Consider the following 13325-nt stretch of genomic DNA (forward strand, 5'->3'; position numbering starts at 1 on the left):
TCATAGTTCAAAGTCTCATGGGCAGGACAGACACTTGGGAAACAATCTGAAGCAGGAAATACATATAACAGGGGGTCATCAACAGACTTTGGGTTCAGGGAGAGGAGGGCCCTTTGAAAATGACTGTTAAAATTTCCTAGATTTTGAAATAGATGAGATCAACTTAAAGGCTCAAAGAAAAATAGATTTTAAAAGTTATTACTTTTTTTTTAAAGATCATTTATTTGAGCGAGAGAGACAGCACTAGCAGGAGGGGCAGAGGGAGAAGAATCTCAAGCAGACTCCACACTGAGCGTGGAGCCCAACATGGGGCTCGATCTTATGACCCTGAGATCATAACCTGCGCTGAAATCAAGAGTCAGACCCTCAACCAACTGAGGCACCCAGGCACCTTAAAAGTTGTTACCTTAATACAGAAATATTAATTTAAATAAAGTAACAGTAAACAGTCTTTTCCATCCTCTTTCCCCCAAACCATCCTCAGACATAAAAAAACTCACCTTGACATTTCTAACCTTGTAACACATTACTTCCTTACACAAATCCCTTGTCTTGGCATCCCTTGAATGCTCTCCCTAGCTTTTGGGGGAGTCCCCAGGGATATTTACATGTGCTCACACTTATTCATCATCATCACCACCACAACAGCCACCATCTATCATACCTGTATTTTGTACCAAGCAGTCTGCATGCTTAATGGTAATTAGGAAGAGCTAATAATACCCAGTGCTTACTATGTGCTTCCTGGGTCCAGGCTCTGTTTGGAGTCCTTATATTATCTCTTAACCTCCACGTCTTGGGCAGAGAAACAGAGGCTTAAAATGTTGAGTGGCTTGTCAAGGTCTCACAGGTAGGAAGTGGTATGGCCAGGCTTTGAACCAGGAGTCTGATTCCAGAACCCATATTACAATGTGGCCTCTGAAAGCATGGGGGTGTGGCTCCTGGGACCAGCGCTCTCTGGAAAAGCAGACCCTGCCTGGACCAGCCCTTGGTGTTCCCAAAGAGGCAAAACTCCCTTGTATTGTTTACAAAGTTCCAGGTTCCCGGTAATCCTTATGGGGCTGGGGCTGCACACATTCCAAAGTAGAAATGGGGAGGCTGCTATTCTTGGAACTCTTACACAGTGGGTCCTGAAGGGTCCCTTGTGAAAATTGTTGCTTCAGCCATCTTTCTTCATTTCCTTATCCCCTATGGTCCCCCCTACCCCACCCCAAGGGACACAGTCAACCCTAGAGCTAAAAGCCTCCCACAAATCAGATCCTGTCAAGTGTCCCACTAGTGAGCAGACTACCTTGGACAGGCCTGCAAGCCGGCTGCCCCAACTGAGACCTACCTTGCTGCTTTACTTACTAAACACACTTGGAGGCCTCCCACTTCCTCCTATTGCTCGGTCTCCCACAACAATCCACCCGGTTAAAGGGTCTTCACCTTTCTGCTCTATGCCCATAAGAATCTTGCCCACCCTTCAAGGCCAAATCAAAGTAAATCTCTCTGAAATTACCCACATAAGTTCAATTCTGATTACCCGGAGCATTTATTATCTGTAGGACCACTCATTTGGTTCTTAGCACACACTATAATTCAGCCAGCCAAATGACCAGCAGCTTCTTTTTTTTTTTTTAAGATTTTATTTATTTATTTGAGAGAGAGAGAGCACAAGTCGGGGTGAGGGGCAGAGGGAGAGGGACAAGCAGACTCCCCACTGAGCGGGGAGCCCAACGCAGGGGCTCAATCCCAAGACCCTGAGATCATGACCTGAGCTGAAAGCAAACGTTTAACCAACTGAGCCACCCAGGTGTCCGCAAATGACCAGCAGCTTATTGAAAGCAAAGCCAACTTGGGAATCTCCTGCATTGCCAAGGCTGATGAACTCCCAATATATTCTCAAAGGTCTAGGCTTCTTTTTATCCTTGCTCTGGGTGCCAAGATTAAGTCACCTTAAGTCAGTCTGCCTTTCTTTTTCTTTCTTTCTTTTCCTTCTCTCTCTCTTCCTTTTTTCCTTCCTCCCTCCGTGTTTGTTTCTTCCTTCCTTTCTTCCTTTTCCTCCCTCCCTTCCTCCCTCCCTCCCTTCTTTCTCCCTTTCTTTCTTTCTTTCTGCTCTAGGCAGGGTTGAATTCACAGTCCTGAGACCAAGAGCCACACACACCTCACTGACTAAGCCAGCCAGGCACCCCAAGTCATCCCTTCTTTCTTAATGCAACTACTACCTACACCTTACCTTATGGAGTTGTCTTCTGACATTATGCTGTCTACAGTTTCTGACTTCCACGTGAAGCTGATCACTGTCACTTCATTGGAATCCAGTTCTTTTAATCTCTTAGGGTAGATTTTTCTGCTTTTTTCCCTGAGACTGATTCTAGAATCTTTGGTTATCCAGAATGAAGAGCCTTTTGGATAGAGCAACTGGGGTTCACAGGCTCATTTGTCTTAAGAAAATAACTTGCATGTCTGAGGAGGGTGGACACAGAGGTCTCTCATTATATGTTTATTGAAGGTCTACTATGAGCCAAGCATTGCGTGAGGTGCTAGTATACAATCATGAACAAGATGAAATCCCTGCCCTCTGGCAGCTTCTGGATTGTGGAGGATTCATGGTCTGAGAAGTGCTGTGGAGAAAGAGTAACGCAGTACTTTCAAACTCTTTGTAGCTGTAATCCAGTAATCCAGTATCATGATCCAGTACAAATACACAAACCTATGTACATACATTTATATATCTGAAATAAAAGCTTCACAAAACAAGAGCCTCACTAAGTTTGACGCTCTCTAATATTTTCTATTTCTTTTATGAAATGTTGGTCATGACCCACTAAGTTCATTTTGTGCTTCCTCAGTGGGGATCAAACTGCAATGTGAAAATGCTAGTAATGGTTAAGAGCACAACTCTGAGGTCAAGCTGATGGCTTTCAGATCTGGCTCCACCTCTTATTGTCTGGGTTTGGGCAAATAATCTCTACATGCCCTTGTTTCTCTACCTGCAAAATGAGATAATAATAACAGTATATCTGCCTCATGGACTTTCCTTGAGAATTAGATGAGAAAGGAGATAATGTACGTAAAGGACTTAAAATAGGCCCTGAAACATTCTGAGTGCTCAATAAGCACAAGTGATAAATACTGGGTATGATGATAAAAGAGCCAAAGCACTCAATTTGGGGGCGATTCGAGAATGTGTCCTGGAGGAAAAGGCCTTAATGTTGAGACGTTAAGAAGTGGCAGGTGACGAGAAGGTATAAAGAATGGAGAAGAAAGTTCTGTGCAGAGAGAGCAGCCCTTGCAAAAATTATGAGGCGGGAGAACTTTCTGCCATGTATGACTTGAGAGCTTCTTGATTTGGCTGCAGCCTGAGGGAGATGTCTGTGGCAGATGAGGTCGAAGATGGCCGCAGGGGTGAGGTCACCAAGGGCCTTGAAGCCAACTCAAAGAATTTTAGGCTTTAACTTATGTGCATTGGGATCTTATTAAGCCTGTTAAGCAGGGAAATGACATGTTTTCTTTTTTGAAAGACCACTCAAGCTACAGGGGGTAGAATGGATTGGAGAGGGCAATTCTCCTGGCAGGGAGACCATGAAGTCTTTCGCAGCATCTTGATTAGAGATGATTTGGTAGCCTGAACCAACCATGCATCCTAACGCAATGGTTCTTAAATTATGGTGTTCATGAGAATTACCAGGACAAGGTGTGTTGGGGAGGGCCGGGGAAGGGCTGTTAAAAATGCAGTTTCCTGGGCTAACAAGCCAAGATTGTGGAGACAACCAATTGGGGCCCAGCATTTAAGTAATCAGCCCTACTGATCCTGATGCACGTAGTTTCCTGATCCCACTTTTAAAAACCAAGAACAAAAACTACCTCTCGTATGTCTCTGACATTAGATTGTTTTTCTGCTACCCACTCCTCTTTACTTCTCAGGCACCTGCTTGGGGGTCCCTATTGCTTCTGACTCCCTGCACTGAACGTACAAACTCCTTGACAGCAAGGGCTTCGTCTTTCTAATAGGTGCATCTCCAGCGTGTCCAGAACAAAACTGGCACAGAAAGGGCCCTCTAGAAATGTTTGCCAAACGAATGAATGAGAGGATAAATTAAAATATTGCTTTGTGCAAAAATTTTTGCTTTTAAATACCTGGGCAGGGTTTGAAATCGGGAAACAAAGGTCATTCCGAAGAAAGGGTGAAGGTGCGACTGTCAAGGCTGAGGAAAATGCGGGGAAGCCCGTTCCCGATTGTCGAGGCTTGTTCAGGAGGTGCTATAATTCTCGGGGCTGAGGGGCGAGAAATGTTACTATTTTCAGATTAGCAACCATCTTGGGCTGCCTGCGCCACTCTCCCAAGAGTCCACACTTGACTAATCCAGTTGCCTTCATGGTTCCGGCCCCATCCAACCCTGTCAAGCTAAACGTGGGCTCTAGGAGGCCGCGGGGGCGGGGAGAGACCCTCGCCCAGAGCCCCCTCCGGGCCAGCCCCGCTGAAGCAGCGCCGACCTCCTCATCATGGCGGCCGCCGGGCGGGGAAGCTGAGCCCGTGCGTCGCGTGCGTGCCTCCTCTCCCTCCCCTCCCCCCCCTCGGCGGCGGCGGCGGCGGCAGAGGCGGCAGCGCTCGCCATTGCCGCTGGTGGCAGGAGGCTGCGAGGAGCCGGCGCGGTCGCAGTCTCCACGGCGCAGGCCCACGGTAGCGCAGCCGCTCTGAGGTGAGTGCCCTACCGCGCAATCTCCAGCTATTTCAGCCCCGGCGCAGCCGCAACACGCCGCCCGCCCGCCGGCCGGCCGGCCCGCCCCGCAGCCTGCACCCTGCCGCCCCCGGCTCCGGGCCTGGGCCCCCGCCGGATTCGGCCCGCCTCGGGCGGGGGGCCCCGGCCCGGCCCAGTCAAACCGCCACCCCGAGGATGCGCAGGCCGCAGTAGGCCCCAGGCGTCCTGGCGGGCTCGGGAGGGAGGCGCTGCCCTCCCGAGAGCCCCAGGGTTCCGGCCTCCCCCGCCGCCTGAGGCTCTGGGGGCCGCGGCCTTCTCACCACCGTAGAACCCGGAGCCCGGGCCCGGTCTTCCCGCGGGCTCGGGAGCGGGAGGCCCGGGAGAGCGCGCCGGGCCCGGGAGCGGGAGGTGGGCGGGCTGCGCGGGACCGGAGCCGCGGCTCCCCGCTCGCCCCCTCGGCCCTTCCCCGGTCTGGTCCGCGGGCGGCGCGGCGGGCCGGGCCGGGGCGCGGGAGCCGCTGTCTCCTGCGGGAGAGGAGTCTGGCTCTTCGGGCGGTCTCCGAAGCTTCCTCCCGCCGGGGTGGCGTGGGCTTGTTACCCAGGTAGACCGGGGACGCTCGAATATGGCGCGTTGCCCACCTTCTTGCAAGTTAGGAGGCGGCCCGGCCAGCAGCGGCGGCGGTTCGAGGAGGAGGGCGCAAAGTCCTTTTGTACGCAGAAATAAGGAGCGACATTGTGTTTTCTTCCCCAGCTGAGATGCTGCCGGTGGAGGGGCCTCGGTTCTTCCTATGCCTGGGGTGGTGGTCTCCTGGGTGAGGAGAGGGCGAGTGGCGCGCCCCTCGGAAGGAACCGAACTGTTGCCACTGTAAAGACAGGGGCTCTGGATGGCCTTGTGCAAGGGTATTATTTCACATCCCCAGCCTTTCGGGGAACTCAAGGGTTTGCCTCTGCATGTTGTCCACCTCAGTGTGCAATGATGTCCACCGCCTCCCTCACCTGTTGTGTCGTTGCTGCTGGTCCCAAAGTTTCTACAGTGCATCTGACTGTGTCCATCAGAACTTGGAGTTGTTTAAAAATCTTAGCATTTTTAGGACTTCAAATGGTAATCTGCTCCAGCCAGTTGGAGGAGCTGTTGCCTGATCTCCATCCCTCCTTAAGCATTAGGTTAGAACATATTAATTGCTTACTTCAGAGCTGGTGTCAGTTGTGCTTAATTCTTTTTGTGGTCAGAGCAAAATTCACGTTTTCTTAAGTGTGTAGAGACAATGGATTGGGAAGTTTTCAAGGTGAAGGCAGTGTGAGTGAACCTGTCAGCATGGACAGTGCTCACAGGAGAATGGGTTTGCGCATCTCACCTGTTTTTCCAGGGCATCATCTATGCCCACGGTGATCCTTTTCCTATTTCATGTCCAGCCTTTTTTTAAAAAAAAAATTCCTTTTGCTTTGACTTTGAACAGTAAGTTATTGGGTTGTTCCTCACTCAAGAAAGGAGGGGCGAGGGGCTTTGGAGATGCTGGGGTTTTTTGTTTTGTTTTTAGAGTTCAGTAGTAGTATCCAGATTTGTGTTTGAATGTTCTTGACGTATTATCTCATCAGGTAGTGAAAATATGACTAGAATCTGTGCATGAGTGTAATTTCCTTATTTTATGAGCAGGAGAGGAAACATACAATTATCACATGTAATGTAATACTTATTCTTGGGTGTGCAGAATTGTTTGTGTTAAGGGACTTTTTTTTTCTTCTGACAGGCATTAAATGTGACTTTCAACTGGGTCCATGACAAAAACAAAAAAACAATCAGATTAAGAAGTACTGCTTAATATCTTTTGGCACATGCTTATTTGAAGTCCTTTGATTTCATCCTATGTGCCTTTCCCCTCCCCCCATCTCAAACTCAACATATATGAGAGAAAATGACTTTTTGCTTAGTAGTCAGTGGTCATATTCTCACTTAGCCAAAAAGAAAAAAAATCATCCTCAAGCTAGGAGTTTTCATGGGAACAGATTTCTTACCAGGTTTTAAGGAAATTTAGCTCCTGGATTTAGGAAGTAACTCTAAGAGCAGCAGATAATGAAAGCCCTTGTCCAGATCTAGAAGGGATTAAAGAAGAAAGGATTTCAGGTTTCCCTCCCAATTCATGTATATTCCAGTGGAACCCCAAATTGCAAGTTTCTTGTTATTATTAAATCACAAGTGTACATCTATCTCAAATTTTGTTAGGAGCTGAAGACAAACACCCTATGATTTAAATACCTGAATTTTCCATTGCCTGTATACTGTGAGTTCAAGCAGACCCCTGAGTTGTCTTGGAGAAGTATTTTATGTGAAATAATCACAAATGGGTGACTGTTTTAAGGGAAATTTAAACTCCTTGGGGTCTGGGATTAAATTTTTTATACCTCATATATAATAAGGCATTCAGTAAATGTTTGTTGGGAAATAATGATGAATAGTAATTTTTGAAATTAAAAATTTTTTCACAAGTATTTGAAAAAAACGTACTGACTTTTGGTTTTTGGAAGGGCTATGAATTGTCAGCCTTTAGAAGCACACCCTCCAGTCTGGAGAACAGGAAGTTATTGCATATGTTCAGCTTCTGTTAGATCTCTTTAGGCAACCCCAGTGCTTTGTGCTGCAGTGGGCTTGTTCATCCACTTAGGGCCACTGTGAAAAATTGGAGTGTGAAGCGGGAACTCTGGGTTGTTGAATCTCAGAAGTGTCTACTCTAACCTCAAGAATTTCAGTGCACCCTCTCTGGGGTTGTAATTAGTCCAGGAAATGTGATATTTGAATTTAAATGTGTGTGACTTTGTGTGGTGCTTATTAATTATGTAATTATGTGTGTGTGTGTATTGTATTTGGAAAATCAGTCTTAAATACCAATCTTTTGTAAAAAACGTTTTAGAAAATGTTCTCTCTGTTCGTTCATGTTTTCCTTGAGAGCTAAAACTAGTGTTTTCAGCCTGAGCTTACCCAAGTATAATTTTCCATAAATGTTTAGTAAAACAGCAATGAAAAAGAAACCTACTTGTTAAGCTTATTTTAGAAACATTTTATTTAAACCAAGTCCAATCATTGTTTTGTTTTGTTTTGTTTTTGAGGCTCTGGGTACATGTTAATTTTTGTGCATTATGTATCATAGTTCCTTTCTTAAGAGCTAGGGGATGGATTATTCACTTTCTGGGCTTTTCAGTTAGAACTTTGGTCCATCAATATTCTTCTAAGGTGATTGGGCTGGAAGAGACAATAGTAAAAGGAGGTGAAACAAATCAACTTCGGGTGTTTCCAGAAGATTACAACCACATTGAGCTATTGGAAACTTTCAATCTTGGAGCAACAAGAATGCTTTGTCTGAAGTTATTTTGATGTAATATGGACAAAAGTTGGAAAATGAAAAGAATTTTTGACTGCTCAGGTAAAATAAGTGGATTATATATGCCTTAGAATATATATTTTTTTCTGAAGTGTAGTTCAGAATTAGGCTAATGAGTTTTTGACCCCACTCAATGCGGTTTAGTTATTGAAGCTTCAAACACATTTCATCATACAGTCTTTTTTTTTTTGCCTTTTCACCATGTCTGTGGGCCTAAATGTGAACATTTATATGAAGTGAAGAAAAGTCAGAAAATACAACTTTGTTTATTTTTATTTTTAAATTTTATTTATTTATTTGACAGAGAGAGACACAGTGAGAGAGGGAACACAAGCAAAGGGAGTGGGAGAGGGAGAAACAGGCTTCCTGCAGAACAGGGAGCCTGATGCAGGGCTCGATCCCAGGACCCTGGGATCATGACCTGAGCCGAAGGCAGACGCTTAACAACTAAGCCACCCAGTTGCCCAGAAATACAACTTTAAAGAGAGCTTTTAGTATATTTTTGAAAGACAAAAACAAAAAAATCTAGGAGGCAAATAAGGTGGGCCTACCATATTTGTGATCCCTTGAGGCAAATCTGTATTCTGTCACCGAAAGTAGCCTCTTAGAAGATAATTGTACCATATATGGGATTTCCTCCAGAATCCCAGACCTTGTAGCCTGCCTTATCAAACTGTTACTGAACCATCAGATAATTTTTTGAGGAAACCAGGTTTGTTAAGGGAGGGGTGTGTGGGTGTGTGTGAATGTGTTTCGGGAAAGTTGGTTACTCTAGAAGAGTAACTGATGCTGATAAAAGAATCTAGTTTTATAGATTGGGATGATCACTGGAATTTAGGGCATGTACTTTTTTTTTTGAGATTTATTTATTTATTTGAGAGAGTGAGCGAGCAAGCCAGGGAGGGGCAGAGGGAGAGGGAGAGAGAGAATCCCAAGCAGACTCTGAGCTGAGCACAGAGCCTGACATGGGGCTTGATCTCATGACCCCCTGAGATCATGACCTGAGCTGAGAGATGCTTAACCAACTGAGCTACCCAGGCACCCCTTTGGGTACGTATTTTTTTTTTTTTTAAAGATTATTTGACAGAAAGATAAAGCGAGAGAGGGAACACAAGCAGGGGGAGTGGGAGAGGGAGAAGCAGGCTTCCTGCAGGGCTCGATCCCAGGACCCTGGCATCATGACCTGAGCTGAAGGCAGACGTTTAACGACTGAGCCACCCAGGGGCCCCTGGGCACATATTTTTAAAGGAAGCTAAAAGAACTACTTATGTGTGGGTCATCTGGTAATTTAGACTGATTTATAGATAAATATATAGTGTATTTAGTATACAAGCATAGTATTTAGATAAATTCATGCATGCTGATTTCTATGGTTATAAATGTGAAAATTTTGGCTGACAGTTTAAATGGACATTTTCTTAATAACTCTTAAATGGTTCCTGTTGGGTAAACTATGCCAAGCCTTTTTCAGAATTATGAAGAATGAAGTTTTTATCCGTAAACGTTAAGACTTGTTTTTAGAAAGGAACTTGTATCACTATTGGTAATTGTAAAGTCTTTGCTTTTTAGAACTTGGAGAGTCTGTTTTGTTGCTGCTCCTGAATGCTAATGTGGTTAGGCTGGCAGCTAGACCTACAAAAACAAGAGGAAGTGAGGAAATGTCCCCATGAAACATTGCTTAAAACTAAGCAGCGGACTAGAAATGGGGATTGAGGGACTAGGGGACTTAATTCTTGTTTTATGTTCAAAAGGGGATAAGGTATACCCTTCATTGAGAAATAACCTTAACTCTGTCTTTGGAGTTTTGCCGTTCATTCACTAGTCATTGATCAAAGACATGCTGTATTCCAGGCATGTGTTAAGTGCTACAGTAACAAGTAAACCACAGGCCTTGTCTACTAGAGGAGAAAGATAAGGGCTCAACTAACTACAGTATAGCTTGTTGAGAAGTAAAATAAAGACTCGTGTGGAATTATAGAGGCAGGGGGTGAGTAATGTGGGGAGAGTAAGTGAGGTTAGGGAAGACTGTAGGAGATCTTTAAGTAGGACTTGAAAGAAAAAGTGAGTAGCTGTTTCACCTGATGGAGAAGAGGTTAGAGGAAGGGCATTGATAGTCTGAGGAATAGCAAGTAGATTTTGCTATGCTTGAGGAGTAGTGGAAAATGAAGCTGATGAGGTTGTGACTTGATTGGGAAGAGCATGGGGAGTTCAAAGATTATAGTTCATTAATGAATGATGATGCCTTTAATTAAGATAGGGACTGTATTGGAAGAACAATTTGAGAAAGAAGGGAATAGGGTATGATTCTAGATGTGGGAATCAAGATACATCAAATAGCTCCCTATTGACAGATTTGGCTGGAGCAGAAGGGGAAGTGGGGATCAATTAAGAGACTTGTATCCATTAGCATAATGTCATTCAGAAACTGCAAAAGAGTATAGTATCAGGATTGAGAAGACTAAGGGCAACCTTAACCAAGCATCTACATCTGAAGGTCAAGTGGAAGAGGAGGGGCCTATGAGGGAAGTTGAAAAAGAATGGCTAAAGAGATAAGATAAATAGTATGGGTTTGAAGAAGCTAAGGATAGGGGTTAAGGGAATTGTAACAGGGAATTTAGCAACTTGAAATCCTACGGAGAGCTCATTGGGATGAAAACTGGATTTGGCAATTAAGAGATAAAAGGCATTTTCTGAGTATGTGTGTATGTATTGTGTGTGTGTGTGTATTGTTTTGACAGGAATCATAGTGTAAACAATAGATTTCTAGAGCATTATTGAATACAGGGTCTATAAAACCCAGTTTAATAGATGACCTATGCTTAGAAATAGGTCCTATTCTTCCCCTTATGGAAATTATAGCATAAAAGCTTTGAGAGAATACTTCAATTCTAACAATTAGATTTTATAGATTTGAGTATATAGTATATGTGTTTTAGTTTATAGTCTTTTTTTTTTTTAAAGATTTTATTTATCTGTCAGAGCACAAGCAGGGGGAGTGGCAGGCAGAGGGAGAAGCAGGCTCCCTACTGAGCAAGGAGCTTCACTAGGGACTCAATCCCAGGACCCTGGGATCATGACCTGAGCAGAAGGCAGGTGCTCAACAGACTAAGCCGCCCAGGCATCCCTGAGTTTTTAGTGTTTGTGTTTTTTTTTCCAAAGATTTTTTGTTTATTTATTTGACAGAGAGAGACACAGCGAGAGAGGGAACACAGGCAGGGGGAGTGGGAGAGGGAGAAGCAGGCTTCCCACCAAGCAGGGAGCCCGATGCGGGGTTCGATCCCAGGACCCTGGGATCATGACCTGCACTGAAGGCAGATGCTTAACAACTGAGTCACCCAGGCGCCCCGAGTTTTTAGTTTTTTAAGATGGAGATTTTTTTTATAATTTAATGTTAAATGCAGGGGTTTTTAGCCTGAATTTTATAGTTCTGGGACTCAGGGATATATTTTGGTCATGTAACCCTGATCTCTTGAAATTGTATGAAAAATTTTTTATGTGTGCCTGTGCAGTTTTTCTGGGGAGAGGGTCCATAGCGTTCTTGACACACGGAAAAGTCAAAGGCCTTTTCAGTATTGTTAATTAAGTCAAATACTGGTTGTGTTGGCTGGCTGAAATCTGTTAACTTGATTGACTGGGACAGACCAAGGGGAAGAAATTTTGAGTGGGTATCTCAGGTGAAGAACTTCGGGAAGATCTGAGACTCCTCCAGGAGATAGGACTAAGAGCACCAGAAGGAAGGTGGGAGGAATGCCAAAGCAAAACTTAACCAATTTCAGAATCTTGCCAAGTCTTCTGGATTCCTTGTTTTGTTTTTTTGTTGTTGTTTTGTTCTTTTAATACTCTAGGATTCACACTAGTATATGACTATCAGTTCATATACTATATACAGTAGTAGGCTTTGTGGGCGATCAAATTACTATTTTATTTTTTATTTATTTTTTTAAAAAGATTTTATTTATTTATTTGAGAGAGAGAATGAGAGAGACAGAGCACGAGAAGGAAGAGGGTCAGAGGGAGAAGCAGACTCCTCGCCGAGCGGGGAGCCCGATGCGGGACTCGATCCCGGGACTCCAGGATCATGACCTGAGCCGAAGGCAGTCGCTTAACCAACTGAGCCACCCAGGCGCCCAAATTACTATTGTTTTAAAGAGAGAATAAGTTTTAAAAGAAAGCTTTGTGGTTCATAGATTGCACTCAAAAATGTTTAAGTTCAGAGTTCTTATACTTTGGAAGTTTTCTAAAATGCACAAATGTTTCAGTCTAGTCATTTGGGGCAAGACATTCTTTACTTGCTTAATTTTTCTGACCATGAAGTGAAAATACCATTGGCCTATTTTACAGGGTCCTTCTGAAGTATGACAGTTATGGAATGCTTTGAGATCTATGATGATTTAATGCTAACAAATTGCTAGTGTTCCAAGTTTCTTAAGTTATTAATAAAATCTAGAAATTTAAGCAAATTTTTAATAATGTTCCATATTAGAACTACTTATTCCAAAATCATTTCATTCTGAAATTTTTTATTTTATTTTTAAATTTTATTTATTTGAGAGAGAGAGGGCACAAGCAGGGGGTGGGGCAGAGGGAGAGGGAGAGCAGACTCCCCGCTGAGCAGGGATCCCGATGTAGGGCTCCATCCTAGGAGCCACCCAGGTGCCCCTCATTCTGAAATTGTAGATAATTGGTCATTTTTACTTTCTACCTCTGATTTTTGGATCTTTGAAATTAGATTAGGAGACAGTTTTGTTAGCTAAGCCCTAGGTTCTGGGGCAGTGATCTCCAGTGACTTGTATGGTCACCCATTCAAGTAAAAATTTTGAGCACACATTCTGAATCACTTTATTTATAAATGATGTTCCTGTGCTATTGTACTAATACATTTGTGTGCATTATAAAGTATATAGAAGATAGGAACTTTTTTTTTAATTTAGCAGAGAAAGAGCACGAGCACACAAGCAGGGGGAGCGGCAGGCAGAGGGAGAAGCAGGCTCCCCGCTGAGCAGGGAGCCCAGTGTGGGACTTGATCCCAGGATCCTGGGATTATGACCTGAGCCAAAGGCAGACGCTTAACTGACTGAGCCACCCAGGTGTCCCAGAAGGTAGGAATTTTAAAAGGACAAGATAAAGATGAAGTAGTTTTTTTTAAAATGTCTTGCTAATTGAGTTAATGATGGTTCATAACTTAAGAGTTTCATTAGCTTGTGTTTTTTTTTTAAGATTTTATTTATTTATTTGAGAAAGAGAATGAGAGCACGAGAGGGAAGAGG

At 44.1% G+C, this 13325-nt stretch overlaps 1 protein-coding gene and 1 pseudogene across 5 annotated transcripts in view; one reads left to right on the top strand and one right to left on the bottom strand.

Moving 5' to 3' along the window:
- The first annotated feature begins 4581 nt into the window (after window positions 1–4581).
- The window catches only part of NRF1 (nuclear respiratory factor 1), a 147521-nt gene continuing 138777 nt past the window's right edge, over window positions 4582–13325 (top strand). For all 5 annotated transcript variants that reach the window (XM_028104992.1, XM_028104994.1, XM_028104997.1 and 2 more), the window contains exon 1: window positions 4582–4685. The gene's annotated coding sequence lies outside the window, so the exon portion shown is untranslated. The remainder of the gene's footprint in view (window positions 4686–13325) is intronic.
- On the bottom strand, window positions 4713–5723 carry LOC148162536 (uncharacterized; annotated as a pseudogene).

Source organism: Eumetopias jubatus, unplaced genomic scaffold, assembly GCF_037043125.1.
Source record: "Eumetopias jubatus isolate StellerSeaLion01/CBP00866 unplaced genomic scaffold, mEumJub1_p1.0 scaffold_14, whole genome shotgun sequence".
Taxonomy (NCBI): Eukaryota; Metazoa; Chordata; class Mammalia; order Carnivora; family Otariidae; genus Eumetopias; species Eumetopias jubatus.